The following is a 6,017-nucleotide window of genomic DNA, read 5'->3' as shown; positions in this document are numbered from 1 at the left end:
CTGTGACCCGACTCCGTGAGTCTTGTTTCTGTTCTGAAGATGTTCACTGGACTTTGCATTCATACTTGAAGGGGGCCTTAAATTGTAACTTCAGTTTTAGGTTGGATTTTACCAATTCAGGGCAGAGAGTTGGTCCAGTCTGTAATCACATGTTTACAACACTGGCTGGGATGGAACAAAGGAAAGGACTCAAAAGACTTGTTTGATTGTGCTTTCAGATATGTTGTTTCTTGTGAGTCCCCGTACTGCCTGTCTCTCCAGACCTGGTTACCCACCAGTGATTTTCACATGTCTGCTGCTGGGAGGTCACATCTGTGACACTTAAGTTATTCAGGGAGGACAATGAGGTTGTTAATCAGCTGTGAAAGGCAGCCTTTAACTTTGGCCCTGGGGGCTGAGAGATGGCTCAGTGGTTAAGAGCACTTCCAGAGGACTTGGGTTCAATTCCCAGCACCCACATAGTGGCTCACAACTGTCTGTAACTCTAGTCCCAGGGAACCCAACACCCTTACACAGACATACACGCAGGTAAAACACCAATGCACATAAAATATTAAAAAAATAAATAAAAACAGTTAACTGAGTCTCCACTCAACTATGCTTTATGGCCTTAGATGCTCTTACCAGTTAAATGGAGTTTGAATACTGTTTGTAAGATCACAAACGAGCCTCATTGAATTCTGAAGATCCCGGTTCAAAAATCATGCTCCTGAGGGTTTCTCCCTCTGTAGCATCCAGTCTCTGCACCGCCCAGCCTGGAGCATCACCTTGGCTGGTTTCTATCTGCTGTCCTTATGAGAATGTGTTGAAAGCTGTAGACCATTTTTGAAAACTGCACAAATAGGGGGACTTGTACTTAAGGCGGGGACACTCTGGTCAGGCTATCATGACTTGAAGACATCAGAACTGCTGGACAACTTTAGCTCTGTATTCAACTCTATGAATACCTGCACCAACTAAAGATGGTGCTCAGGAAAGAGCAATGTCTCCAGGGCGAATGCTTGCACAGCAGGTTGCCACTGTTCACTTGCAAGTCACAGGCCTGCCTGGTGTGTGTGGACCAGCCTGTGGGGACTCTGGATAAAGTCAGGGCTGTCTGTCTCTTAGAGTGATGCCCATGGCATCAGGTAGAGAGTGGGCGCAGGCACAGGCGACACTAGGATTTGTCTAAAGAAGACACAGAGGACACAGGCAACTTTTTGGGGTCTGCTCTTGTTGCCTGGAGGTTGGGTAAGAGAAAGCTGAAAGCCATTGTCGAAACAGATTTTAGGAATCTAGAAACTTGACTCTCATAACAAACATTACAGATATTCCTTAAAAGATTCTGGGAAGGAACAGCAAGCTGGCTCCGTGAGTAAAGCCACCGGCCCCCAACCCTGATGACCTGAGTTCAGTTCCCAGGACACACATGGTGGAAAGAGGGGACTGACTCCCATGGGTTGTTTTCTGATCTCCCCAGATCTGCCATGACACCCACATATACAGAACTTTTTTTTTTAAGATTCTGGGGGAAGGAACTGGAAAGGTGAATCAAAGGTGAGGAGAACTTGTTCCTCTTTCAGAGAACCCCAGGCTCGGTTTCAGGATCCACATTGAAACACGGAGAAGAGATGATCATTCAGACACAGCTTATAGTCAACTGAAATAGCCTCCTGGAATGCCAGTCTGGGACAAGGATTTGGGGACCCAGGTATAGCCCCGAGTGTTCAGAGCATGAGATTTCTGAAGACAGAAACCCATTCTGACATCTTGTGTTAATCCCACCAGTCCAGAATAAGACCACTACCACAAGTTAAAGCCAAATTTGAAGCAAGCTTTAATTAAATACTGGCAGAATGGATGGACTGTTGCCAAGTCAATACCCAGGTCCCCAAGAAATGGCTATGAGTCACATTTTGCAGAGACTTAAGAAGGTAAAACCCATTATTCATTGCATTTGCCATCAGGACCAATCAGGGGAAAGCATACATCTTGACATAATTTCCTGCCCATGTACCTCCACATGTGATCAAGCACATCTGGTACAGATGGGTCAAACACAGGACAGACAGGAACTTAATTGTCTTAACTGAAAACAGAACCCTTAACCTACAAGGTGTATTTTTCCTGTTTTGGTCTCTCCCAATAGCTTGCAAGGTGTATTGTTCTTGTTCCTGTTTGGTCTCACACTTGCTTAGCAGCTTCAGGGGCAGGCTTCTCAGAAGCAAGCAAGCAATTAGACAGAAGCCATACTAGGTAGCTGGAGGGGGTTCCACATCAGCAGACATTAAGATAAGTTAGCTGAAACATCCTGACCTTAGGATCCTAAAATAAAGTTAGGCAATGTCCAAAGGATTCTCCATAAAGGTCAACCTGAAACGGCCTCGGCAAGAATACAAGATGGAGGAGCTCCTGCACTGTCTTGTCTGTCACAAAAGGCAGCTCACAATCAGTTGCAACTCAGTTCTAGGAGATCCAACAGTCCCTGGCTTCCTTGAGCACCAGAGACACATATGGTGCACATATATACGTGCAGGCAAATGCCCCTAAAAATACAAGTACATAAATCCTTAAGATTTTGCTGGGGAAGGAAGAAACAGGTTCGAAATCAAACCCTCTGAGAATGACTATACACCACAAAGTTGTAGGAAGTCTACGGTCAAATTTTTAGTCTTAGCATCTTGTCCCCCACAAAAAGTAAAAATAAAATAAAATAAAATAAATAATTGCCATCCACTTTGTCCAGCTTCCCTGGGATCTCTGCAGTGTTCCCAGGGATCCCACTGAAAATGTTCATTCAGGAGAGGAGAAATTCACCCAGCAGCCAGATGCACCTCTCTGACCTGTGCTCTCACCAGGAGTGGTGTGAGGACTCTTGAGAAATGGATAGTGGACTTGGAAGCAGCTCATCCTTTCTCTCCCAGAAAAACAGATTCTACAAACGGTGAATCTGTCTTTTCCTAAGCTTGCCCATGTACAGTTGAGAGCCAAAAGACCTGCAGACATTTTGCTACCAAAATGATGCTCAAAGCCAAGAGAGACAGTGGGAAACCTAGACATAGTTTCAGTTAGACTCCAGGCCCGTAGACTCTGGGCTCACAGAGAGATCCTGAAGCAATTTGGTCTGGGCCGGTTCTCTATCACATACAGTTCAATACATCCTATCCAACCCAGCACAAGACAGGCTTTCTCCCATGTTGCACTAAAATCTGTACATGTAATTTTCTGCCACTTAGCAGGAGTCCTACATTGGGTTAAGCCAGAACCACAGATTTCCAAGAAGTAAGCTGACTTTGTCCAGAGCAGCTTCCCACCTCCCTGTAGGAAGAGCCCTGTTGTGTGATGCTGTCCCTGGGGAGGTGTGAAAAAAACCTGTTCACCCAGATAGTGATACAACTGAAGTCCAATTAGATGAACCGAATGGGCTTTTTGGGGGGTTGCTTACAGGACTAGATGGTTCAGAGACAGCTGCATCATCGCAGCCCACCACAGCAAGGGGAACGGCTCACAGAAACGGAGCTCACAGGAACTGGTAGCTCAACGGGCTCAGGGGTGTCTCTTCTAGACCCTTCAGTCATTCTGAGCTGCTCTGAGGCAGCCTGGCTTCTCTAAGGGTGTCTCTCAGTGTCCTTAACAGCTTATATAAATTTGGGAAGGGAGATCTAGCAGACCAGGTCAATTTCGGGAACTTTCTGAAGCTTTTTTGTTGTTTACTTCTGGCCCGAGCTTCATGGGTTACACTCCAAGATAAAATGCTTTATCTCTGGGGAAAAAATTGCTCATAGGCCCTAAGAACAGACTCCTGCTATGCATTTTCAGCGTGTTACACTTAGCAGGTTAGTTGCTTTGATTCCTAGGCAAGGCAGTCCTGAAATCAAGGGCAAGTCTCTTGACAAGGTGCTCAAGGCACCTGCCTACTGCTCAGCGTTGAAGTCCAGCGTTCCCAGGCTGCTCCAGCCACGTATCTGACCCTGAGCGCACCAGTCTCCCCACAGCACCCGCCTTTGTTTTTGCTACAGCCCTGCTTGTAATGATCTGCCTCCACAACCAACCCATCGCCTCTTCCACCTGGAAAATTCCTCCTCGGTTGCCCTCAACACTCAGGCAATGACTCAGAATCTCCGGAGAAAGGACCACAAGAGATTCACGCTTCTAAAAAGCTCTCTGGAGAGTATCAGGGCCCAGCCAGAGTTGGAAACAATAGTGTAAACACACACAACTCTCTCAGGTTTCCATCATTCAAACCTCTCCCCGAGCTCAACTCTACAGTCCACGTACAGAAGCCATTCCATAATTGGAGTGGGGTGGACCAAGGGGAGGATAGCCAGAAAAAAGAAAGCAGAAGGAAGGAGAGAAGGAGTAAGGGAGGGGGCAGGGAGGGAGGGAGGAAGAAATAAAGGAAGGAAGGAAGGAAGGAAGGAAGGAAGGAAGGAAGGAAGGGAACAAGCCCTGGTCTTTAGCTCCTTGCACTGGTCTGGCACCTCTGTGGAGAAAGGCTTTTGAGACAGTGCATGGGGATACCCTAAGGGGAGCTTTGGTGCTGGTGCACCAGCAGCAATCAAGGCCTACAGGGACCACATTGCACATCAAGGGCTACAAACGGGTATATCCAGGAGCATCTCTGGCCGCGGCAGTTGCCAATGCAGAGATCTCACCAAAGAGTCTTTTGAGCAGCAGAATGAACAGAGGAGATTTTATAGCTGGTACAGGTAGATATCACAGGATGTGGGCCCATGACAGTGCAGTATGCCCACTTCCTACTCCAGGGAATGGGTTTGGCTTTGAACTCTATCCCCACCACCGTTCTAAGGCTCTTATTCTGTCCAACAGTAAGAAAAATGTTGGGGTTGGTCTGGAGAGATGGCTCAACTGTTAAAGAGAACTAGATGCTCTTCAAAAGGACCCAGGTTAGATTTTCAGCACCCACATGGCAGCTCACAAGTGTCTGCAACTGCAGTTCCAGGAGACACAATGCCTTTTTCTCACCTGTTCAGATGCACCCTGTGTGTGCGCGTGTGCGTGTGTGTGTGTGTGTGTGTGAAATACTCAAACACATAAAATATTTTAAATTCTTTTTGGTACAGGTAATGCTAACAGCTTACATCACATTATATTCCTATAATATCACTGAATATACACCTAAGAGCAACTAAAATCCTTTATACACAGCTTGATATATGAAAACAAGACCAAAAAAAAAAAAAAAAAAAAAAACTGGACATAGCGGTACATACCTAGAATCTCAGCTTTGAGGGAGGCTGAGATTTGCAATTCAAACCAAATCTGGGCACCTTAGTCTGAGAGCCTTTCTTCAAACCAAATAGAACAGATTCGGGAAAGGAAGATGAAGCTGCTCAGAAGGTAGAGGAGCTTTTGGCAAGCTTTGTGACCTGCGTTTGATCTCTAGAACCCACATAGTGGCAGGAGAAAAGATGGGACTTCTCAAAGTTGTCCTCTGACCTTTACATACACACCTGCACACACATACACAACAAGAGAGAAAATGACTTAGGAATACAGCTCAGTGGTAGAGAGTACTTGTCTACCTTGCAAGGATCTGGGCTTCACATTTGAAAAAAAGAAACAAAAACAGACCATTCTATCAAACTAAAACACAAACAAGAACAAAAAAAAAAAAAAAAAAAAAAAAAAACACACACACAAGACATTTTACCTTTGGCCCAGGCCTATCTAAAAGCTTTGCAAATTTCACTAAACTAAACAATAAGAGATTTTCACTCAGCCTTCTTTCCCTCTTGGACTCCCTTATGTCAGCCCGCATCCTGGGTTTCCTGTGCTTGTTTCCTTTTGTCTGCTAGACACAAGACAGGGTCATCTATTAGGTAGCCTGTAGGCAAGTCAATGGGGACAGTTTTCTGGTTAATGATGGATGTGGGAAGGCCCAGCCCACTAGGGGAGGTGTCACCCCGGAGCGGGTTGGGGAGCAAACCAAATAAATAGCGTTCTTCCATGGCTTCTTCTTCTTCTTTGGTTCCTGCCTCTAGGTTCCTGTCTTGAGTCCCTGACCTGATTTCCTT

Source organism: Micromys minutus, assembly GCF_963924665.1.
Source record: "Micromys minutus genome assembly, chromosome: 13".
In the NCBI taxonomy this organism is placed as follows: Eukaryota; Metazoa; Chordata; class Mammalia; order Rodentia; family Muridae; genus Micromys; species Micromys minutus.
The sequence above is the reverse complement of the archived record's forward strand: the minus strand, read 5'-3'. Positions refer to the sequence as shown.